Source organism: Callorhinus ursinus, unplaced genomic scaffold (genome assembly GCF_003265705.2).
Source record: "Callorhinus ursinus isolate GAN/ISIS: 27379988/994484 unplaced genomic scaffold, GSC_fseal_2.0 scaffold5, whole genome shotgun sequence".
Lineage (NCBI taxonomy): Eukaryota > Metazoa > Chordata > Mammalia > Carnivora > Otariidae > Callorhinus > Callorhinus ursinus.
The window spans coordinates 62,399,294-62,425,805 of record NW_027397067.1 but is presented as its reverse complement, the minus strand read 5'-3'; the positions used below and the strand labels follow the sequence as shown (position 1 = coordinate 62,425,805).

The window sequence follows — 26,512 nt, the reverse complement described above, 5'->3', positions numbered from 1 at the left end:
TACCTCCTGCCAAATCCTCATTTGGCTTCTCTGGCTCCTGGGCTAGGAGCAGAATGAGTTCCTTGATGAAGGGCACTAGCTTCCCCTGCAGGATACCCCCATTCCCCATGTGGCATGTGTAAAGGCAGGGAGAAACCGTCATGGATTTTAAAAGCCTGTCCTCATGGGCTCCAATCAGCATTGCAGGTTCCTGCTTGTGCTCTCTTTCCCTCACATCCATCCTTCTTAACTGCCTGCCCTGTGGATGTCTGTCTCCACCACCAGATCCAGAAGGAAACATCTCACATAACAGTTTAACCATGTCCTGCAACTGTGTAAGGCCAAGCCACTATTATAGACCCCTATTTAGATATTAATGTGTATTTCAGAGATTTTGTGTTTCTCTGATCACACTCTGACTAAAACACAGGGAGATATTATTAGAGTGGGGAAACATTGGGAGGATAATTGGATAAATCATCTGTAATTTTTCAGAAGAAAGGCAATGACTTTGACTAGGCTATTGTTGCCATAAAGTTCTCCATGATGCGCAACAAAGGTAAACCAATGCTATTTAAGACCTTCGTATCTTCATATAACTTTATGCTATTAAAGTTGTTAGTCACACACTTTTATGTCATACACAATAGTTTATATTTATGCATATTTATGGCTAATGTTTCAAATATATTCAGTGTTTGACATTATCTAGGTGATACCACCATTCTTAGTCGCTGATGTTAAGTATTTAAGATTTTGCTTTGTATACCACTTCTGATGTGAATTTTTATCTGTAACCTGACTTTTTTCTCAAAAGAATTCTGAGAGGTCAGAAAAGAGCCAGTAGGGAGTTGGGATTTGGCATACAAGGAGAGACAACAAGCATTGCTAAAGCTCAGGCTGTTACATTTGCACCTTCTAATTTCAATTAATTTTCACAAAACCTCGATGGTTAGTTTCTTACTCCTATTTTTCAGTTAGGGACCGAGAAACAGAGAATAAAGGGTCCTATTCAACATCTCACCCCTAACAAAAACCTGTTTTTCCTTAAAAGTGAGTGAAACCATAATCATACCAATGGAAATACTGCAATAACCTTTAGAACCAGAAAATGTTGAGGTGCTATGCACTAAGGAAAGTAAGAAGATAAGAAGAAACCAGACCATATACCAAGGATTCAGTGTCTGACAGCTGGGCACAGCAACAAACAACAGTGATAAAAACTTTTATCTCTTGATAAGAAAAGTTCTGCTGATAGTAAACTCTTTACAGTAATATTTAATACATCTGAAAGCTCTTACATTTTTAACATGTAAAAATGAATCAAATGGAAAAAATTGCCCAAGCAAGAATCAAACACTAGACCACAAAACTTCCAAGTATCATCTAATGACTAGGGAGGAAGTATGTATTTTAATGAAAGAAATCCCCAACGAATACTACCTAGAATTTTCATTTCAGCAATTGTCCCTTCAATATTGAGACCCTTTGTCTATTCTAGAGGGGTAATGACAGGTCGAATTTTACCTGAAATCCCCTCAAGTTCCCAGTTCTCATGGTCACTTCCTTCTCAAATTTCTTTGTTACTGATCAATGGCACCTCGTTACGATCTCTGTGAAAGTTTGAAAAGAAGCCATTTCCCAATGGTTGTAAAAATACATGGAACATGAAGGGAAGTTACACTTTATACTGTAGTCAAGTCACAGAATTTTTAGCGGCATTTAATGATTTCCTATCTTTTACAAATGAGTTAACTGAAAATCAGAGAAATGAAGTTTTATTAGTTAAATTCAAAAGTGAGTTCAGGTTTTTGGGTGCATTAAACTGACACAATTCTGTGAGTGAGTAATTTTTTAAAAATAAAATTACAATTACAAAATTACATACAGGACTTTGGGTGTGGCTCATGAAAGTGTGGGTTTAACATTCTAACCAGAACTGAATGAGGTAAAATCCAACTTGAAAAGGCAAAAGCCAAGTAAGCGTTGAAAAACCCAGTCCCAGGAAGTGCAGGGAAGGAGAGGAGCTTCAGGGACAACTGGAACCAGAGTCATGAACCTCACCGGATTGTTTTCATCTCTGTTTCTCTCTGCAGGTTGGCTTTATTCCCTCTCATTGTAAACCAGCACTCTTCAGAAGCAGGAAAATATGGCTGCTGATAGTTCTTAAGTTATATATCATAGAGTTTAACCACTGCGATACTGAGGTGTTCTCCAAACCAAATCTAAGGAAGGACCTTAATTGATCTAGTTGGGTCCAAGTTAACTGTTGTCAGTGGTGTTCAGTCTTATAAAAACATGGGGGCGACCATGAGCACACTGTCAGCATAGAAAAGGATCTGTGCCAAGAAGAATCTGGAAAGACAAAACAACCCTCCATAAATCATTTGCTCAATGCTGAACAGCTAATATGTGGTATATTCAGAATCATAAACTAAGGGTTCATTTCCAGCACAATTTTTTCTCTAAATGTTACAGCAGATACTAAAGAAATGAGTTTTCCTGGCTCAGAATTTGCGTTTTCTTGGCATAGAAAATTATCAGAATACGCAAACAAAAACAAGACCCAACACAAAATAATCTTAGTTTTTTCAGTCAATTTAGAGTTCTTTTGAATGACTGTTATACACATCAATTCTCATCAGAGATTTATTAAGAAAACAGGACATTTGGGTTAAGCATGTATTATCTATTAACTCATGCTAGAAATTTCCTTTACACTGCTATTCTGATGTGATTTGTTTACCTATCTCTTTATCATAGATATAGAATAGATGAAAAAGTGCTAATTGGTTGTGCCCTGCAATAAAGGAAAGATTATTATACAGTGCTTTGATATGTAAATAGCATAATTACAAGCTTTTTAAAGCCACTTTTTTTTTAGAATAAATAGCATATTGCTAAACATTTCAGACCAAAAAGTTTCTGCATAAGGAAGTCGCTATTGATTAGTATTTCCTAGTTAAGTAATTCTCTTTCGATTTATGTTTCTTTGCCCTCCACAAAGTGCTTCAGTCATTGGAAGAATTAAAAGGGGAAATGAAAGTGGGAAATTTTGACAAAATATATTATAATAGAAAGAAAACCCCCCGCCTTTCCTTCTCTTTCTTTAATGCAGCTTTAGCAGCATCTTTTTATTTTAATTTTTACATTCATAAATTCCCATTCTTCTTGAATAGCTCCGAGAATTCCTCCCCACTTGGATTTATGACATATGTTGAGAAGGCAATCCTGGAAAGGATTTATACTAGTGCCTAAACTATGCTACTATGCTTGAGATGAAAAAAGACAGGGCTTGAAAATCAAGTCATGGATTTCAGTGTTCAGCTCTCTTCCACCAGGGAGACTTACTCTGGGCGAGGCCCCGCCTAGTGGCCTGGTGGAACATGGGCTACATCAGTTGCACTGTGTGCTGCTAGCCAAGAGCACAAAAGTCTCAATTCAGAAGCTGGAGAAAAGAGTCAGAAACTAAAACCAAGGGTAGCAGATGCCATGCCAAACTGAAGGCATATGAATTATCTTCTAGGTGAGTAAGGGAACAACATCTGTTCTTACTCATAAATCAAATCCTGCCCAGCAGGCTCAGGGCATGGGGTTCCTTACACGGAAGCACCGGACAGGACACAGGAGGAGAACGGATGACAGTGTGATTCCTCACACTGACGTGCAGTAGAGCAACGGTAAACAGGGTGTCCAGGAAACATCGGGAGGGGCCCACAGAACTATGAGCCATTCAGAAACCAGAACTGAGCTCATAACTACCTGGTAAACTCTACTGGCACAGCACAGAGGGCCAACTTGAAAGCAAAGCCACAAACGTGCAAGTTTGGGGGACTCTTTAAAATGCAATTAGAGCCACTGATCAAAGGACAGGTTTAATATATAAACAAACTGGAGAGAAGCCCTGATCACATTTGAACATTTTGCATTCTACCTACCTATACAACAATATTACGTTCAGGATGACCTCTGACCATTACCTTCAGGATGTCCTCTATTAATGAGAAGCCTTTTTCCCCCCCTCACACTTAGAAGAATATGCTATTTGTCATTTATGCATATTGTATCTTTTTTTTAATTGCTCCATTTTCTTTTCTGATATCATACTACATGATAATGATTTAGAATTAATATGTCAGGTGTGCTTAGTGTGGTAGAAAGTTTTCCTTTTTCCCTCCAAGTTTACTTTCCATCTATTTCAGCCTTAATCTGTGCCCAGGGAGAATGACCTCCACCAACTGTGTTACCTGAGTTCCCCTGCTCTCTGGCCTCTAGCTGGGTTTGACCCATAAGAAGTATAGACATGAGATCAGATAATGCGAGAAGAGAAAGGTTGGGGTATTTTACCCTTACTCTCTTCCAACCAGATGGTGGCTTAGCAGGGATAGTGTTCTCCTTGAGTGAGCATCTCAGACAGCCCCTGTCAGGTGGCTATAGCTCTCTCTAGATTCCAGGCGTAGTCTCTTTGACCGTGTTTGTGTTGGCCTGATGGTGGGAGTAGCTGCCTGTCCCTGCTAGTTTTAGAGGGCTTTGTCATCCCTTTTTGAATCCCTTAACCCTGCCACACCTTGGTACAGAGCCTCTTTATTGCATTCTCTTAAGTTATTCCTTTTTTCCTTAAATTATTCTTATATGTGCAACATCTTTTCTTCTAGAACTCTGATTAATAAAGTTAGCAAAGAAATATCATTTACTACAACATCAAATCTGAAGAAACAGCAATCTATTATAAGCAAAGTCAATGCAAAGGGCAATGACAATAATCCAACAGACAAGGGGGAATGTTTCCAGAAAGCAGCACCTGGCTTTTCATACCAGGGTTCAACATCTGATTCTGCCTCTTGCTAGATCCATGAACTTGAACAAATCTTATAGTTTCTCAAAACCTGTTTCTTTCCTAATAAGATGAGACTAATAATAATATCTCTCTCATAAAATGGTTGCAAAGATTCAATGAGAGAATTTGGTTTAAACTCATAGCATGCCATTGTCATTAAAACTGACAGCTTGGCAACTGTGATAGTAATGATGATTTTAAAATGAGGCTTCCAGGGATGAAACCTCAACTGAGAGGTATAATCTAAACACTTTAAAGATGACTCTTGGTGACCTATGCTAAGGAAATTCCATGGCTACTTTACTCAGTTTACAAACTGCCATGGCATTATTGCTACCAAAGAATAAGAAACAATATCCTGGATTGTTATTTTATCACTTAGTCTCAAACAACATAAGGTTCCCAGCCTTGAAATACCCCCTCCTCCAAGCTCCAAAGATACAGCACAGAGGGGAAGATGAGAGAGATGGTGGTAAGGATGATGGCAACCCTTCCTGAGATTAATTACTGAGATTCATTCTTACTGAGACTAACTATATGACAGCGCTTGCTTTTCTAAGCATTTGACACATACTAAATCTTTCAATCCTCGTAACAGTCAGATAGTGTTTATCATTATTTTCTCATTTTATAAATAGAGCAAATGATGCAAAGATTAAATAACCCGCCACTAGTAAGTGGCCGAAGGGATGTTCAAACCCTGGGGCCAAGGCTCCAACACCCATGTGCTAAAGCACCCAGGTACAGTGCCTGACCCTGCAATTTCTACCCCATTTTTTTTGATCCCATGGATATCCGGGTTCCATCTTTATGGATACAAACATTTAATTTAGAATTATAGCACCACTCACAAATTTTTGTCAAGCAAGCACTTTACAGAGCAAATATCATTAGGCCAGTTTAATTTATGATTGAATTTTCTATTCAGCACAGTTAAAACATTTTTATGTTTACTTTACTGAAATTATATTTATCAGGCTCATTTTTCTGTAAACTGTACACTGAATATCTGATTTATTGGTGAGTCATTTTGTCCATATAAAATGTGACTGATTATAGCTTTTACCCATAGTACTTTTCTTTTATGGCTATTATAATAGAGCTTCAACAACCCACATTTAATTTACATGAATTCAATCAGCTTGGCCAAAAATTAAAATAAATCTAAGAGTTTCAGTGACTTCCCAAATCCACCCTCAAGGGATTCTCAAACAGTAAAAGGTTTCATACATGGTGAAGATAGAATTGAGCAGCGATTCCTCCAAAAAGAAGTGAAGGAATTAACTTGGGGTAGGAGGAGGAGGGTGTTGATGAGAAACAGCTTATTAACATAATCTCAAAATATCTCCTTCCAAATTACAATTTACAAAAGTTATAATTTGCTACACAGTGGAGAAACAAAATAGCACCTTAACCAACTGATGGAAATTACCATCGTGAATACAGGACAGGCACGATGTGCGTACCGGTGTGTGATGGCCTAAGAAGGACACAGCAGCACTTAATTTAGCAATCCTGCCAAAAAGATACATAACCAGAATCACATTAGGGGGAAACTTAGGTAAACCACCTTCAAAGACAATCTGTTGGGGCGCCTGGGTGGCTCAGTCAGTTAAGCAGTTGCCTTCAGCTCAGGTCATGATCCCAGGGTCTTGGGATCCAGCCCAGAGTAGAGCCTTGCATGGAGCTCCCTGCTCAGCGGGGAGCCTGCTTTTTTCTCTCCCTCTGCCCTTCCCCCCACTCATACACACACACTCTCTCTCTAATAAACAAATAAAATCTTAAAAAAAAAGACAGTCTGTAAAACCACTGGTCTACAATCTTCAAAATTATGAAGGTCGGGAAAGAAAATATAAGCTAAGGAGCTATTCCAAATTAAACAAGAATGATAACTGAATGCAATACATGATCATAGATTAAATTCTGGAGAAAAACCACCGTGAATGATATAACTGGGATAATTGAAAAAACTGGAAGTGGACTATTATATAAATAATAAGGGTAGCCATGTTAAATTTCCCGAATTTGCTAACTAGACTGTGGTTAGGGAAGAAAATATTCTTTTTCTTGGGAAATACACCCTGAAGTATTAAGTGACAAAAAGTCATGATGTACTCAACCTACTCTCAAACGGGTCTGCAAAAAGCTGTGCGTGTATGTGAGAGAATAAAAAGCAAATGTGGCAAAACAGTCAATATTAGTGACTCTCTAGAAAGGGCATACACGTATTCTTCGTAATTTCATGAAACTTGTCTTTAAATTGGAAATTATTCCAAAATAAAGCTTTTTTAAAAACAATTACTTTAAGCCCTTAGAGAGACACTGACCAAAACTGGAAGGACTGTGAAAATTGAATGTAGGGCATAATGATAATGCTAGAACTGGCAATTGGGAATTTTCACCAAATTGTGGAAGTATTGCAAAATACTTGAATTATTTACTTGTTGATTATAGTCCATCTATGGAATTGCATTCTGTATATATTATCCAGTTATACATACATATTACTGTACAGGGCTATTTACCAAAAATGTTTGTGTTCTATATTTATGGGCAAGTCAGAGATTTTCTAGGGGCGTTTTTTACTATACATGACTTTCCACTTATTTTAGAACTTAAAACCAGTTTTTATTTTTTTTTAAAGACTTTATTTATTTATTTGAGAGAGAGAGAATGAGAGAGAGAGAAAGCACATGGGAGGGGAGGGTCAGAGGGAGAAGCCGACTCCCCGCTGAGGAGGGAGCCAGATGCGGGGCTCGACCCCGGGACTCCAGGATCATGACCTGAGCCGAAGGCAGTCGCTTAACCAACTGAGCCACCCAGGCGCCCCTTAAAACCAGTTTTTAAAAAGTGTTACTTCAATGCATTTCCAGAAAGTCCACTTTTTTCTACGTCAATTTTTGCAGGTCTCCATTTTTAAGGATGCAGTTTATTCCTGCATTTAGGGGTTCGTGTTGATTTTTATTTCTGGTCAGTGTGCTGGATATCCTCCTCTTCCTCTCTCCATCTGTACTTCCCCCTTGGCCACGCTGCTCTGAATCGAGGGGGCTGCACGCTGAGCTTGCATGCCCTCGGTTTCCAGTTGCGTGTGGACATGGAGAGATGTCAGCAGGAGATCAGAGGGTGAGAGCCAAGTGACACTGGGTCTGTATCCCCAGGCCTTCCCCTGAGCCGGCCAACAAAGGCTTCCTTCCCCTACTCTAGAGGCCACAGCTCCTGTTCAGCCCAGCTCTTGCTGCAGGTTTAAGTCACAGCTCTGTCAAACGCCACCTCCCAAAACCATTATGGAAATTATCTGTTGATAAAGCAAAGCTGCATTTTTTGCTTATTACAGGAAGACAGATCAGTACCTTGACAGTCTTAGCAGGAACTTGTAGGAGGAAGAGCAAAGTCAGGATATATATGCAGTTTTGAAGGTCTGGTTTAAGGTAGATTTTTCAAAGTCCTTGTTTAGGACTGCGCAAAGCTCATGATATAATAGTTCAGGGTTGGTGGATACAGCAAGAGAGGGTTTCCAGGTGAGTTAAAGAATAAACAATTGCTTGATAAGCTTGGTTAAGCTGTTATCCTGAGTAGGGGATATTTACTCAAATGAAGATACCTTAAGCAGTATAGTGTTGAGATGAATGGACTTCCGGGAATTTCCTAAAACAAGCAGTAAAGTTATTTGAAACATCTTCCTGGGCATGAGTTGCCTGAAATAGCAAAGTCAGTGTAGACAGAACACCCCATGGGTGTTTCTGTTCTCAGCTCCCATCCTTTCGGGACTAGAGATGGCAACAGCTCCCCACTGTGAGTAGCTTACAGGGTCCTTCATCACCCTGTGGGTGGTCTTTCTTGCCTCCCTACACCCTTGTCAATAATCTATTAAACTTTTTTCAATTACCCCATTTGAATGTGCCATCTGTCTCCTATTGGGACCGTAATTGATAGAGATAATTATGAGTTAGATAAACATTTATTTGACAAACCATGAGAGACTCTTAACTATAGGAAACAAACTGAGGGTTGCTGGAGGGGAGGTGGGTGGGGGGTGGGGTAATTGGGTGACGGGCATTAAGGAGGGCACGTGATGTGATGAGCACTGGGTGTAATACAAAACTGATGAATTATTGAACTCTACATCCGAAACTAATGATGTACTCTATGTTGGCTAATTGAATTTAAATAAAAAAGACAGACATTTATTCACTTGTATATATTATTAACTCTGCAACTCACATGGAATTGCTTCATTGCCCAGTATTCATCAATTGTGTTGCTAATCCAAATCACTATCATTGTGTATGGTTTGTTCAGTGGAGGGGCAGTAAAGTGTAAACTGCAGAGTAAAAGACCCTGCTTTGTGCGTGGATCACTTGAGCCCACCTACAAAAGTGGTCTCATTGATCTTCTGCACTCAGCCTAACAGAGGACAGGAGATACTTAAACCAGCCTTGCTAAATACTGGGAATTTAGGGGTCCTAGCCCTGCCCTTCTGCCCTGGTTTTGAAAACTGTACTTCTTTCTGCTTCTTTCTGGGTCTCCATCTCCACCATGATAATTTACACAGTGATTCAAAACTACTTTATTCTTGGCAGTCCTAGCTGCCAGGAACTGGAGACTTGACCATAGTCCCAAGTGCAAGGATGGCTACCAGCTGACTGCCTTGCTTGTTGCTGCTGGCCTCTAAGGATTCTAGCATCAGTCTGTGAATTCCTCTGTTCTCTAGATACTTCCTGATGTGGGGGAGGGTGTGTGTTTGCTTTAAACCCCCAATGCCACTGCCTACCCACGCTACCTGCCCTACTGCTAACCTCTTTAGTATGGTATCTGTCCCCTAAGTATCTAATAGAGAAAAAAAGGGTCGTATGACAAGTCCTCCCATAATATACTCACAAAAGCTTGAAAGAAACTAAATCTTTAAAAGAAACAAAGCAAAGAATATAAATGCATGTCTAAACACATTTCCTGAATATATGGAAACTCTCTGGTCTTTCTCCTCCCTAGGAAGATCGCCGTCATCTTTAATACACACACCTTGCAAACGTCCGCAAGTGCTGCATTGAATTATTCAGTATGATTTAGCATGGCTATTTGTTCTGTGTTAGACCTGTTTGGAATGAAATGAAAGAAAGGACATAAGACAGACACAGAGGAGCACAATTATAGGCAAATCACACTAGATTTCATTCATCATTCTTTGCTTTCATGCCAGGAACTATATCAGCTTAGTTATAATATGCACATTATATTTATTTCCATGAGATACAAAAACTCATATGATACATATCTCAATACTTACAGAAATTAAAATGAACTCTACACAAAAGCCTATGTCACATGCAATTGCACTGACACTTTAAAAAAAGAGGGATAGTGGTTTCCTAAAGGACATGTTATAAATATCCAATGTATAAGTAGGAAATAGGAAATCTCCCGTTGGGTTTCATATTGGGCTCTACTCTGAGACAGCCGAGAAACTCTTAAGACTGGAGTCATTTTAGGAACTTTGTGGGCCTCTTATGTAATGCATTTCAAGAGGACAACCTTCCTGCTGAGAATATGTTTAATTTGTGTTGCATAAATTACACACTATACAATCTAATATAGTGATTAAAAGCTCTGACTTTCAAGTTAAATAAACCTGGCTTTGAATGCCAGCTCCTATTCTCACTAGCTCTGAGAGCTTCTGCAAATTAATTTATTTCATTAAACTTTGGTCATTTCAAATAAAAATGGGGATAATGTTAGCACATACTCACAAGGTAATTATAAGAATTAAATTAAATAATGCATGAAAAATGCAAAGCATGGTGTCTAGCACATAGTAAGCACTTGGCAATACTGTGTCATTCAATTTACTGTTTTAATATTGAACTTGTACTGGGGTATGGCCGATTTTCACATTTAACCATACTATCTCTGTTTGGATGAAAACCAATAAATAACACTTAGCTAACTTCTTCCTGTACCACCAGTTGATAACATCCAATGGCCCATTAGGGATTTTTCATGTGGAAGTTACACCTGCACATCAAAGTTGCTATGTCTGAAGTCAAACTTACCATCTTCCACCTGAAAAGAGTCCTTCTAATTTGCCAACTATTGTTAAACTGGAAAAATTCCTTTGTTCTTGAAGATAGCTAGTCATAAATTTGATTTGATTCAATTAAAGGCTAAGAAAAGTGGAAAACAGAACCATGTATATACATAGATAATCGGGTCATCACCATTAGTCATCGTATTTATATCATGACAGTAATCCCTAAAATGGGAAGAAAAAAATTAAAAGTTTTTCAAAAGGTCAATCCAATTTGGAAAAAAAAATTTTTTTGATCAATACTTAAATTTAAAGCCCTTAATAAATCATTTCCAAGTCTTAGAGTTATAAAGACAACTAAAATTCTTTATTACTATAGTACCTTAAAGTTTACCAAGATTTATCACAGATATTACTCTTCAAGGTAATATCAAGTACGGCTTAATCTAATGAAAGTATCTAATAGAGAAAATGGAAAAAAGGGTTGTATGCCAAGTCCCCTCCTAATATACTCTGTATCTAATAGAGAAAATGGAAAAAAGGGTCATAGGGCTATCCTTCTTGTTTTACATATAATAACATAGAGACAGTCCTTTAGACTGGCCTACGAGGAAAGTGCAATGCCACTGATGAGGTGGCATGAGCGGAGACCCAAGTGAGGTAAGGAACCACCCATGAAGCTCTCTAAAAAAGAAGAGCATTGCAAGGAGAGGGAGCAGCAGGTGAAAAGGCCCTGAGACAGGAGCATGTCTGGTGTGGTGAGGAAATAGCAAGGTTGAGCATGGGGCTGGAGCAGAGGTAGCCAGGAGCCCTACAATGTAGGGCCTTGTAGGCAGTGGGAAAAGCCTTGGAATCTTTACTGTGAACATCACCAAAAAGCTCTCAGCTACTAAGTAGAAGTTCTGAGGCATGACTTTGAGTCTTCTGATTCAAAATCTGAAATGATGACCCACAGAAAGGGCTTTCTAGGCAAGCAGATAAGACCCCGGATCGCAGCTCCAAGTACCACCACAAAACCCCATCATTTTGTCCTCTACCACACCAAATCCAGATCTAGAATCCAGCAAATCTAGAATCTCTCTGGTTCCAACTCTCCTATGAAACTAGCTCACATGCTCAGGCATTCCTCTTTTCTCTCCTTTTGCTCAAACCTGCTCATAAGAACACAAGGGCCAAGATAGCAGTCACAGAAGAGTGATCCTTCTTGTGCTTTCTGCTTCAGCTACTTGTCAAAATTTCATTTCAATCCAAACTCTGTCATACTTTCTAGGTGTGACATAAGACAAGTCATTTTAACTTCTTTGCTTTCCTCTGTCTGCAAAATAAAGATTCTAATTTTATTGATATTTTCAGAAGCTGCTTTATCCCAGAAAAATGAGGTAATAAATATATAGCTGTTTTGGTCTCTCTTCTAGAAGGATGATATGTCAGCAAGTATTCATTAAGCAATTGTATGTTTCCAGCCTGTGCAAGGCCTCATGGAGCATAAAAAGAAGTAAAATGCCTGAGCCCTGACTACAGAGAACTCAAAATTCTCTTCAGGAAAAGAATAAGTCTCCATAAGCAACGACTAGAGTGTAAGGGTCTTAAAATTAAGAGAGGGATTTTGCCAGGTCTCTTAGGCTCTTCTACTCCTTAACGGGGCCATTGGAATCAGTTGACATCTGACTGGGCTTCAAGGCTTCTCCGAATTGATAAGAAGCTTTGGTCTTCATTTCCCCCTTCAAGGTATATAAACTCTTTGTTTACAAAAATAATCATATTGGGCCTTACAAATAGAAAAAGGATATCAAGGTCATTTAGTCTTTTCAAGGAGATTAGGAACATAATGCATTTATGTTCTGTTCAACAAGGCAGACCAAGTGGCTGTTTTCTGTTTGTTTCTGAGAAGACCACTGTACCCACCTCCACCCTTAACCTTTCCCACTGGCCCAACCCAAAGTGCCTGTAATTTCCACTTTTTGAGTCACTTCTCTAGAGTCAATAATATTCTGTGTATTGAAAGTCCTTGTTAGAATGCAAGCAAGTTACCAAGTAGAAGTAAACCATTAACTGATTAGAATGGATCATTTTCATACCAAGGAGAAAGGCCTTAGGAGACTATAAATATGAAAGGTTTTGGAACAATAAGTAATGTTTGAGAGAACTAAAACAAAGGAACCCAGGATCAGAGACTCTGAGACTTTCAGGGACCAAGGTAAAAACACTGTACCTACTGGGTGCAGTGCTCAGAGGAGAAAAGGAACATGAAGGGCAGATAAGAGCACTTAAGACCAAATCAGGCAACTCCCTGATGTAGTGTGGGTTGCTCTGGTGTTCTAGAATGAGACTGAACAACAGAAGTGACCTTGGAGATACCCTGCTCCAATTCCTCCACTTTGTGTGTAGAGAAAAACACCGTCTGGGACATTGAGTTACTCAATGCCACTCAGTAAGTAAGTGACAGAATAACAATTAGAAATCTAGACTCCGGATTCCTCCACCTGTTTTACTAAGTTAAAAAAAAAAAAGGTTGGTGGCTCCCAAGATCAGGATCTTTGGTTAGGGTTTTTCCAGATCCCTTTTTCAAGGCTTTCAGTTTCTGAATTAAAAGTTCTTTTATTTTGGCTATTCTGAATGTTTATTCAAGAAAAAGCTATTAGACAGGGCTCAAACTGGGATTAGCATGCAAAGAAACTTAAATCCTTGGTAGAGTATATGTCGAAATTCAGAAGTAGAAAAGTTCTCCTGGATCAGAGGTTGGTGCAATATGCAGACACATTTCCTCTTTTCTTCCCACACTCTCATCTTAAAAATAATACCAGACAGTACTAGACGTCAAAAACAGCCAGCTGAGACAAGAGGAAGTGACTGTTCAAACAGGGAGGGATTCAACCAGGTAAGTCCCTAGCAAATAAGCCCTGGTGATAAACGACACAAAGCCATCACCCAATTTATCAATGTCTCTAAAAACATACAGGTCTAGTCCACAAACATCATGAAATGTTTTCCTGATAATGTTGGTGATTGATTCAATTTTGTACACAAATAGTGCTTGATAAAAACACCTAAAAAATAAAACATGTCCTACTTTTTTTTTCTTCAGCTCAAGAGAAGACACCATGGTACAACGAAAAGAAAATGTTTGAATTGCATAGATATGCTTTTTTAATTCCTGGTTCCAGGATAAAAGAAAGAGAATCAAATAGAAGTGTGAAAGGGGGAAATAGGAATTTTATTTGTTTTGCATATCTATCCAGTAGCACAGAGCACCTTGGTTAAGATCCATGTTAAGGAACTAAGAAGACCTGGACTCAATACAGATCTAGACCTTATTGACTATGTGACCATGAGCAAACTACTAATCTTACTTCTCTTGAAATAGTAATAATAAAAACCAACTTAGAGAATTGTCATGAGGATTGAAATTGAAAAAAAAAATCACAGGTAAAGTACCTAGCATAATGCCCAGCATAAAGTAAGCACTTGACAAAAATATATTCCCTTTCTTTCAGGTACCCTCATAGGAAAAACAATTATCTATATAAAATAATTTAAGAGGTATTTGTTCATATAGCCTAGCCCTCTAAATATCTTGTCAATCATTTAAAATTTTGGTTATTTACACTTTAAAGATATCTTGGTCCTTGAAAATACCACCGAGAAGAACAGCACTTGGGATTTTAAGAGAAAAAATTGGAAGGCATTCAATCTAAGAGTAATAAAAGTGATGAGATAAAAATGTTGAATTCCTGAATAGGAACAGGGATTAATAAGCAAAGTTAAAGATAAACAACAGACTGGAAGAAAATATTTGCAATGCAAGAGTTAATAGTCTTATTTTTATTAAAAGCTCCTACTAATTAAGAATACAAATGTCAATGGAAAAATGGTCAAAATATTTGAATAGACAACTTACAAAAAACTCTACAAATTGTCACTAGGCATATAAAAACATGTTCAACTCTATTAATAAGAAAAGAAAGACAAAATAAGGCACAGAGGTATTATTTTGCTTATCAGATTAGCAAAATTAAATAAATCGATAATATCCAGATCAGCAGACTTAAAAGCCAAAGACAAAGTAATATTTTTGGAGGAAAATATGGTATTACCTATAAAACATTTAGATGCTTATACTCTTTGACCCAGCAATACAACTAGAGAAAGAATTGTGGACATAATCAATGATAAGTGTACAAAGGTATTTGCTGCACTATTATTTGAAATATCCAAATCACTGGAAACAAATATCAATGCTTCAGATGTTTTCAGCTCCAAGTAAGAGTAAAAATTTCAAAGCAGCTGAAAAATAAGAAAGTTTTATTAACTCATGTGCCATAAGATATGAAAGGACATCTTGAGTGTTGGTTAATTTATTGGCTCAGGGATATCATGAAGAACAATGGTTATTACCATCTTTTTCCTCTGCTTGGCATGTAAACTTTGTTCTCACAATAACGGCACTTGCTAACATACGGTACCACCAATCCTTGCTTTATACCAACACGGAACTAAAGATGGACAGCTGTCTTTTTGCAACCTATGGAAATGTCTTTCCAAGAAATTTTCTGTTTAGACATCCTCTTATTTCCCTTTGGCCAGAATCATATCATAAAACCATTCCTTAGCAAATGCCTACCTAGCAAAGAGAATGGGATTCTCTTACTTGGTTTAAGAAAGAACATGGCTTCCTAGCAGTAAGTGGGTCACCAAAACTACATCTGAGACCTACTTTAAAGGAATAGGGCAGAGAATGCCAGGGAGATACTCTATACTTTAATTGAAAAACTAGATATACAGTTAGTTACCTCCATTGATTAAGATTTAGAAGTAAATGAATCAGAACAGGAAATGTTCTGTTGTGATAATAAATAGGCCCTGAATTTCAAAAGGTTAATGTAATAACACTATAGGTTTCCTTCCATTCAAGTCACCTGGCTCTCCTTGGCCGCTCACCTTCCAAGTGACATAGGGATCTAGATTTCTTCTAACTTGTGGTTCTACTTAATCTCAAACACATCACCTCTAAAATTATTGCAGGAATTAAAGAGAGTGTAATGACTGCACAGGGATTTCATAGCCAGCCTTGGGAGTTGGTTACATTATTTCCACTAACACCCCATTGGCCAGAACAATACAGTCCTTCACCTAATTGCAAGAGAGGCTGGGAAGGTATTTTGTGTGCTCAGAAAAGGAAAACAAAATCTCAATTTGGTTATATATAGCTTTGTCTCCCTCAGAGGGGACTTTTTGAAAATGATTTTTCACCACTGTGGAAAACAGTATAGCAGTTCTTCAAAAAACTAAAAGTAGAACTACCCTACAATTCAGTAATCACACTACTGGGTATTTACCCCCAAATACAAAAACATTAATTCAAAGGGATACATGCACCCCTATGTTTATTGCAGCATTATTTATAAGAGCCAAACTATGGAAGCAGCCAAAGTGTCCACTGATAGATGAATGGATAAAGAAAATGTGCTATAAAGAAGATGTGGTGTGTGTGTGTGTGTGTGTGTGTGTGTGTGTGTGTGTGTGTGTTGGAATATTACTTAGCCATAAAAAATAAAATCTTGCCATTTGCAATAACATGGATGGAACTGGGGAGTACGATGCTAAGTGAAATGAGTCAGTCAGAGAAAGACAAATTCCATATGATCTCACTCATATGTGGAATTTAAGAAACAAAACAAATGAGCAAAGGAAATAAAAAGAGAGAAAAACCAAGAAACAGACTCTTAACTATAAAGAACAAACCGATGGTGAGAGCATGGGAAAAATAGGTGATGGGGATTACAGAGTACACTTACCATGATGAAAAAAATAATTAAGATGGTAAATTTTATATTATGCATATTTTACCACAGTAAAAATAAAATCCCCCCAAAAATATTTTTCTTCTTTATTTTATACATTTGTCCTATTTTTTGTTTTCTTTTGCAAATAACTGTTAATACTTTGTAAATTAAAACAGTTACATATACAAAGCAGGGAGAAAGAGTCCCTGGCCATACCTGGTAAGTAATTTTACCTGGTTCTGATAATATTCAATTCCATTTTCCTTGTACGAAACTCCTCTTTCTTTTTTTCTCCATCATGAGGCCTTTGATAGAGAAGAAAATTACAGTGGAGCCCCTGTAGGTTATGGATTCACCTTACAGCATCTTAAAGGTCAAGGATTCAAAATCTGGGAGGTAAAGGAAATCAGGACATTCTAGACAGAAGTTTGAGGAATATACAGGGACATATGGGCACTGGCCTTACTACTTTTTCTTTTTTTGGCTGTTTGTATTTTTGTTTATTTTTCTTTTTGATTTTATTTCTTACTGTGGCAAAATACACATAACATAAAATTTATTAGTGTAACCATTTTTAAGTGCAATTCAGGGGCATTAAGAATATTTATATGGGTGGCTGGTTGGCTCAGTTGGTTGAGTATCTGACTCTTGATTTCAGTTCAGGTCTTCATCTCAGGGTCATGGGGTCAAGCCCTGTGTTGGCTCCACACCCAGTGTGGAGCCTACTTAAAACATAAATAAAAAAGAATATCTGCAGTGTTGTGCAGCCCTTAACACTACTCACAGAATTTTTCATCACCCTACATGGAAATCCCATATTCATGAAGCAATCATTTCCCATTTCCCTCTTCCCTTAGCCTTTCATAACCACTAACCTGTTCTCTGTCTCTCCAGATTTGCCTTTTCTGGATAGTTCAAATAAATGCAATCACACAATATGTGGCCTTTTGTGCCTGGCTTCTTAGATGATTTAGAATGAATCAGTTATGTGATCATCTGCTAGTTTATCAGAGACCAGTCCTATTCAGTAAAGGGACTCAATTTCAGTCCGTGGCTTTGAAAACCATTTATTTTTCTCTACACAAAGAAGTCACAGAGTAGTTGGGGGAGGTAAACATACAAATAGGAAATTATAATAACATATGGTAAATGCAATGATTGATAGATATTATTTGGGAGGAATGCAATTATCCCAAACTGAGTAGCCTCAAAGGCATTTCATAGAGGGGATACCAGGTTTTTGTATTAATGGATTAAGAAATGTTAATAAAGCAAAGTGGTCTTAGGGAAAAGAAAGGAAAGCTATGTGAGATAAAATATATATATATATATATATATAAAAAGACACCTTGAAATGCTTTAAGCAAATTGGCAGCTCAACAGTCTGCTAAGTGAATTGCCACTCAGGGGCAAGGCCATGGACCATGCAGGGTTAGAAGTAAGGATGGTGACACTGGAAGAATTCACTATAGCAAACCTCCGTGTCATCGTCACGCTCACTGGGGCCAGTCTTTCACTCAAATCAGATCTCATCTCTCTCAAAATCTTCCGTCATTCTTATTAATTCACACACATTTTAATATTTGAGGATTCGCTGGCTCATAATCTTCTTTATTCACATTTTATTTCTGGCTGCCATAAGCAGATATTATCTCTTTCAAGGCAGAGGCACATAGAAGACATTGCACTGAATCATAATGGAGTGTCACTATTTCTTACGGGCAGAATAAAATCAAGCACATAGGAAAGATGGTGAGGTAGATTATCTTTTCTTTTAATGAAAAAAAACAAGTAAATAATGTGATAAGTCTTAGTCTAGGGGAGGATGAGGATTAGTAACAAAACTAAGCAAGTGTGACCAATGTTTGTTTCAGGACTTACGTAGCTTCTTGCCTGTGCAACACACCCTTTTCCTATGATAACTTCAATCTGCCTATACTTCCTTCATTTCCCATAGTTTTGTTTGTCCCATCCATCGAGGCTTTCCCCATCCTCAGGACAAAGCATGCAAAGATGAGCCCAGTTGGCTCTGCTGCCCAGATCCAGGAATTCCACATGAACTAAAGGGCTGCCTTTCTCAGGGCACCTTTGGGATGATTCAGTATCATTATAATTGCTTTTAGGATTCAAGCTTTGGGGAGGGCTAAATTAACAGGCTGACTTGGGATTACATGTAACCTCTCTTGACTACTCATATCCTAGTTTATTCAAGCCTATGGAGACCATGTAGGGTTACATTCAATGCTAGAGAAATGGTCCCACTCAGGCATCAACTTTCTACCCCTCTGTACCTTTACCACCAACTCTTGCAAAAATTAAAAATCGCCTCCATCTCAACCTCCCTCCATGACCCTAACCCCAAACCAATAATTTCTCTGTTCTTTAGACAAATTTATATCTATTGGTTAAAAAGAATAAAAAAGGAAAAGCCATTGCTATATGTACAACTTACATTGGGGTCATTTTGCTGTTGTACACACGATGATCCTGAAAATCCATCTTTTAAAAAGAATTAACAATCATCCCCAGCACACGGTACCCAACTTCTTTTAAGTTGACTTTTAAGATAAAGGAAACAAAGAAAGTAAGACCTAGTCTTTCTTCTGAAGAACAAAGAAATGCAGAAGAGCTATATTCTTGGAGAAGTAGGAAAACATGCAGGAAAGAATGTGGGATCTTACCACAAATAATAGATTCAGGTAGCTCAAGGATAATATTTTCTTTTAAAAATATCCACTATACTTGCCTGGAGAACCAAAAAACCATTGTTCTTTGGCCAAAACAAATCAGAGGAAGAATGCTGGATTTCATACAACCCATTTCCCTATGCACATGATGCTAGATAACCAAAATAAACATTAAAAAATACCCAGCATGTTTTAGGCACCCAGAGAAGGTAATGTATAAGGAAATCTACAGCTGAAAGGGGGAAAATATGAAAAAAAAAAGACAATTGCATTTTATATTATTATTATTAGGAGCTAGAAGGAAGAGCTTTTGGACAAGTGGTATCCACATTACTTACAATTGCCACAAACACAAGGTACCATACGTTGGGTACTATGGCAGGTAAGACAACAGGTTTTGGAGTTGGGCACAACCAAGTTTGAGTCCAGAACCTCTCACTTGCCTTCAGACAAGTTTCTTAATTTTTCTAAACTTCATTTTCCTATTTGTAAAGTGGAGATAATAATACTTTGTAGAAGGAATTTTTTGTTGCCTTGGTTGTTGTATTCAGTTACTGTTATAGTAACAACTGGTACCTCATAGTGTTTTTGTGAGGATTAAATGAGGTAATATATACATATACGTGTACTAGAAGGTCAATAAATGCTCGTTAATACAATTATATGTTTGGGTGCCATATATCAGGTTGAACATCTAAATAATTCCAAGCCAATATAGCCTTTCTTAAGTTATTTTTCTTACCATTAACAGGAAGATTGGCTCCTTATTTTCCTTTGTCCCTTCACTACTATCAATTCTATGGCTTTTCAACACTTTGCAATAAAAGGATGAACTAATCTGGTATCGAGACATGAGAAATGGCCTTGGTCTCCATTCTCCAGACATCCTTCTGACAAACTCCTCTGAAACCCAGAGCAACAAAGAATGGAGGACAGAAAACAGAGCGGCCATACATAGAACTGATGAAAACGAAAACAAAAACACAGTTTGTTCAATATAAGGAAGAATTTTCTAACAACCAGGGCTGCTAAAATACAGAATGGGGATCCAAAACTTGATAGGTTCTTACGGTTTAAGGGGACTTCAGAGGTTATTTCTCAGTTATCCTCTCAGTTTGAATTCTTCCTATACCATCATTGAAGAGATACTCGATTTCCTACTTGAGCAGCTCTAAGAAATGCTTAAACACGGAAAACTGATTTACCCCCCAAGAATGACATCCCACTTTGAGAAAACTTTCCAGGGGTCAGCAAATTTTTTTTCATTAAAGGAGCAGACACTAAATACTTTTGGCTTTGTGGGTCACACACAGTCTCCATCTCTGCTTCTGCTTCCACGATAGCCCTTTGAAAATATAAAAACTATTCCTCATTCATAATCTGTTATGAATCAAATGTTTGTGTTTCCCCCAAATTTATATGTTGAAACCTTAACCTCCAATGCAATAGTATTTGGAGATGGGGTGTAAGGGTAGAGCCCCAATGAATGGCATTAGTGCCCTTATAAGAGAAGGCATGGAAAAGTTTGCTTCTTCTCTCTCCCTCACCCATGTGAGGAGAAGAGGGGGAGAGGGCCATCTCTAAACCAGGAAGTGGGTCCTTACTAGACAACAGGTCAGTCAGCATCCTCATCTTGGCCTTTCCAGACTCCAGAACTGTGACAAATAAAGCTTTATCATTTAGGACACCCCATCTGTGGTATTCTGCTATAGCTGCCCAAAGTGACTAAGATGCAATCCATACAAAAACAGGCCGTGAAAACAGTATGGAGTCTCCTCAAAAATTACCATAAAAACTACCATATGATCCAGCAATTCCATCTTTGGGACTATATCCAAAGGATATATAAACACTAACTCAAAAAGATATCTGTCCCCCTCCACATTCATGGCAGTATTGTTTACAATAGCCAAGACATGGAAACAACTTGAGCTTCTTTTTTTTTAATGAAATATTTTTTAATTTAAATTCATTTAATTAACATAGAGTGTATTATTAGTTTCAGAGGTAGAGGTCAGTGATTCATCAGTCTTATATAATACCCAGTGCTCATTGCGTGCCCTCCTCAGTGTCCATCACCCAGTTACCCCTTCCCCCTACCCCCTCCCCTCCAGCAGCCCTCAGTTTGCGTCCTATGATTAAGAGTCTCTTATGGTTTGTCTCCCTCTCTGATCTCATCCTGTTTTACCTTTCCCTCCCCTCCCCTATGATCCTCTGCTTTGTTTCTTAAACGCCACATATGAGTGAGATCATATAACTGTCCTTGTCTGATTGACTTATTTCACTTAGCATAATGCCCTCTAGTTCCATCTATGTCGTTGCAAATGGCAAGATTTCTTTTTTTTTTTTTTGATGGCTGAGTAGTATCCCATTGTGTGTATGTGTGTGTGTATATATATATATATATACCACATCTTCCTTATCCATTCATCTGTCGATGGACATCTAGGCTCTTTCCACAGTTTGGCTATTGTGGACATTGCTGCTATAAACATTGGGGTGCATGTGCCCCTTCAGATCATTACATTTGTATCTTTGGGGTAAATACCTAGTAGTGCAATTGCTGGGTTGAAGGGTAGCTCTATTTTTAACTTCTTGAGGAACCTCCATACTGTTCTCCACAGTGGCTGCACCAGCTTGCATTCCCACCAACAGTGTAGGAGGGTTCCCCTTTCTCCACATCCCCGCCAACATCTGTCGTTCCCTGACTTGTTCATTTAGCCATTCTGACCGGTGTGAGGTGGCATCTCATTGTGGTTTTGATTTGTATTTCCCTGATGCCGAGTGATGTTGAGCACTTTTTCATGTTTCCATGGGCCATTTGTACATCTTCTTTGGAGAAATATCTGTTCATGTCTTCTACCCATTTCTTGATTAGATTATTTGTTCTTTGGGTATTGAGTTTGATAAGTTCTTTATAGATTTTGGATACTCGCCCTTTATCTGATAAGACATTTGCAAATATCTTCTCCCATTCTGTCAGTTGTCCTCTGGTTTTGTCAACTGTTTCCTTTGCTGGGCAAAAGGGAAACAACTTAAGTTTATATCAATGAATGAATGGATAAAGAAGTTGAGGTATATATATGCAATGGAATATTATTCAGCCATTAAAAAACAAGGACATCCTACCATTTGCAACAATATGGATAAAGTTTGAAGGCATTGTGCTAAGTGAAGTAAGTCAGGCAGAGGAAGACAAATACTGTATGATTTCACTTACATGTGGAATCTAAACACACACACACACACACACACACACACACACACACACACACACACACCAAACCCATAGCAAAAAAGATCAGATTTGTGGTTATCAAAGACAGGGGGTAGGGAGAGGAGGACTTGAAAGAAGGTGTTCTAAAGGTACAAACTTTCAGTTACATGTAATGTACAACATGATGATTTTAGTTAGTGCTGCTGCATGAAATCTAGGAAAAATTGTAAAGAAAGTAGATCTAACTCTGAAAAACAAACTGAGGGTTCTAGTGGGGGGATGGGTTAGCCTGGTGATGGGTATTAAAGAGGGCACGTTCTGCGTGGAGCACTGGGTGTTATGCACAAACAATGAATCATGGAACACTACATCAAAAACTAATGATGTAATGTATGGTGATTAACATAACAATAAAAAATTATTAAAAAAAAAAAAGAAAGTAGATCTAAGAGGGACGCCTGGGTGGCTCAGATGGTTGAGCACCTGCCTTCAGCTGGGGTCATGATCATCTTCGGGTCCTGGGATCGAGCCCCGCATCTCACTCTCTGCTTAGTGGGGAGCCTGCTTCCCCCTCTCCCTTGCCTCTCCCCCTGCTTGTGCTCTCTCTTTCTCAAATGAGTAAATAAAATCTTAAAAAAACAAAAACAAAAAGAAAGTAGATCTAAGAGTTCTCATCACAAGGAGATTTGTTTTCTTTTCTTTTTATAGTCTCTATAAGAGATTATGGATGTTATCTAAACCTATTGTGGTCATTTCACAATATGTATAAATCAAACCATCATGCTGTACACTGTAAACTTATACAGTGATTTTTGTCAGTTATTTCTCAATAAAGCTGAAGGAAAAAAACAAAACAAAAACAAAGCTATGCCATGGGCAAAATCCTACCTGCCATTGTTTGCCAACTCCTGTTCTAAAATTGGATGATTCTTCTCAGTATTTTTTTAAATATTTATTTCTTTATTTGAGATAGAGTGAGAGCAAGAGAGAGAGCAAAGTGGCGGGGGTGGGGGGGGCAAAGGCAGAGGGAGAAGCAGGCTCCCCACGGAGCAGGGAGCCCAATGCAGGGCTCGATCCCAGGACCCTGAGATCATGACCTGAGCCGAAGGCAGACACTTAACCGACTGAGCCACCCAGGAGCTACCCCTCCCCCTGCTTTTTCAGATTTTATTTATTTATTTGAAATACAGTGAGAGAGAGAGAGAGAGAGACATGAGTTAGGGGGAAGAGGCAGGGGGAGAAGGAGAAGCAGGCTCTCCACTGAGCAGGGAGCCTGGATTCTTCTCAGCATTAAGCCAAAATCTACCCCCTCAATGTTTCCATCCCTTAGCCCTAGTTCAGTATAAGAAAATATAATAGAATCTATCCTTGAACTTCTACTTAGCTTATTCTGTCAACTCTATGGGATATGTACTATGATTATCCCACTTTATGGACAGGGAAGTGGAGACTTAGAACTTGCTCTAACTTACACAGCTCATTACAGGTGGGATCCAGGATACAAAACCTAGAGCTTCAAGAAACTCTTTCCACCCTGAGGTCCTACCTCACCCCCCCAGGAAAACACAAAGACATCAGAGTCCTCTTTTAGCAGTTCTTGAAATAGCTGTCAAAACTCACAAAATATTCTCCTCTTCATGGTAAATATCGTCTGATTCCTGCTGCTTAAATGATACGGTTTTAAATCTCACCATGGTGTTCATTTTCCTTTAAGTAAGGTCTTTTTCAAGTTTGCTCCCCACTTAATAGCTTCAGCTAACACTGATCTCTACCCTTCTTACTTATCAGTATAATTTTTCTCCATACATAGTATGTAAATATGGATTTATGAATATAGACATTTGGGCACAGGATTATAATAATTATTCAATTCTCTCTGTCAGTCTTTTTCTTTATGTTTTTTTTAATGTGGGGCTTGAACTCATGACTGTGAGATTGAGACCTGAGCTGAGATCAAGAGTCAGATACTTAACCGACTGAGCCACCCAGACACCCCATCTGCCTGTCTTTTTCATGTGCAAGGCACATATATTCAAAATTTTATTTTGTTCCGTTTTAATTTTCATGAATTCTGCCTGTGTAAGTTTTCTCTCCTCTAAATTCATGTAAATTCTTTTAGATGCGCAATGGAAAAAGCAAAATCATCCCTTAATTACCAAAGATGACTCGAAATTGGATAAAAGATCCTCAAATCACGACCATTTTCAGGCAGAAAACAACTGAAGAAAGCCATACCCAAGCACGGTTGGTAGCCTCTGAGATGGCCTTCACTGATCTCCACCTCTTGGCATAGTGATAACTCATGCCTTTGTGTATGTAATGCCCTCCCTGACTATGGGCTGGACCTAATGACTGCTTCTAATAACTAGAACACAGCACAAGCAATGGGATGTCACTTCCAAGACTGGTTACACAAAGACTGACTTCCATCTTGCTAGATCTCTGTTTCTCCCTTTCTCCCTCCCCCCTCTCTGAGTCCTCTGTCACTCTGTCACATGCTCACCCTGATGGAGCCAGCTGTCATGATGTGAACTTTCCTGTGGAAAAGCCCAGATGGCAAGTAATTGAGGCTCACCTCTAGCTCAAACCAGCAAGCAACTGAGGCCCTCAGTCTAACAGCCTCGAGGGAACTGAATTTGGCCAATAGCCACGTGAGTGAGCTTGGAAATGGACCCCTCCCCAATGAAACATTGACATGACTACAGCCCCTAATGCTTTGATTACATCCCACAAGAAACCCTGAGCTCGAGTCTAAGCTGTGTCTTGATTCCTGATCCCCAGAAACTGTAAGATAAAAAATGATTACTAGTTTAAGCTGCTATGTTTCAAAGCCATATCCTATACACCGTAATAGATAACTAATATAATAAGTAATTGGTCTTACCAAAAGTAATGAGACTGCTTCAGTGGGTCAGGGGTTTCCTTTTGGGATGATGAAAATGTTCTGGAACTAGATGGTGGTAATGCGGACACAACATCATGGGAATACTAAATGCCACTGAGTTGTAAACTTCAAAGTGATTGATTTTGTTTTGTGAATTTTCCCTCAATATTTTTTTTTAAAAGGAAGCAGTACAAGACAAAGGAACTAGGAGAAAAATGAGAAGATAAAAGGAAAAAGAAAAGTTTATGGAAGGACACCCACAAGAAAAACAATGCATCACAAAGAATGAAAACTATGATCAAAATTTGGCACAAAGTTACTCAATGTAATGAATCTGTGGAGACAAATGTAGAGACCCCGGGGCTCAAGTGAGGGCAATATGATGCAAGGAGCTGAAATTTACAAAAAAACCCCAAAAAACAAAAAACCAGCAAATGATAAAAAAGGTTTTACTGTGAAAGAAAGAAATAAGATGAGGGGTATGAAGGTGCTGTTCTCTTAATAAATAATTCTAGGATGATTTATCCCTTTAAATTACACAAATGTATAATTTATTTCAAAAGTAAACTTCAAACAGCCGAAAAAGAAAGTAGTAAAAAGATTTTAATTTTAAAACTCAAGCAAACTTTTTGTGCAGCTAAGGGTAGAATTAAGGGTAGCTACATTTGAACTTGGTCTTTTTTTCTCATGTACCCAAAGCCATCAAGGTACACTCTGCAATCAGGTATCCAATTCACAAACAGAAACTAGAACTTCTTTTCATAACAAGGTAAGATGTTACATGTACCACGGGCAGAGAGAGTTGTTTAAATTATTTTGCAATTAGGAAAATATTTCTTTGTCACAGCATGTATTTAGACTGCACTATCTCTGAGACTTAGTGTTTGCTTTTGGGAAATGTATATGCAACTTGTACTCAGGGTGTCCAAAGCAGCCCCGCTCCTGCCCTTCCTCATGTTGCTTTTCTTTTCTTTTTTTCCTTTTTTTAAAGATTTTATTTATTTATTTGAGAGAGAGAGGAGGAAAGAGAGCACAAGAGGGGGGAGGGTCAGAGGGAGAAGCAGACTCCCTGCTGAGCAGGAGCCTGATGCGAGACTCGATCC

General features: G+C 38.4%; 1 long non-coding RNA gene across 1 annotated transcript; it reads left to right on the top strand.

Moving 5' to 3' along the window:
• The first annotated feature begins 13,210 nt into the window (after positions 1–13,210).
• On the top strand, positions 13,211–25,882 carry LOC112823719 (uncharacterized). The gene is made up of 3 exons (XR_003208102.2): positions 13,211–13,269; positions 24,645–24,769; positions 25,592–25,882. It is a non-coding gene; the product is annotated as an uncharacterized lncRNA (long non-coding RNA).
• Positions 25,883–26,512: the final 630 nt, after the last annotated feature.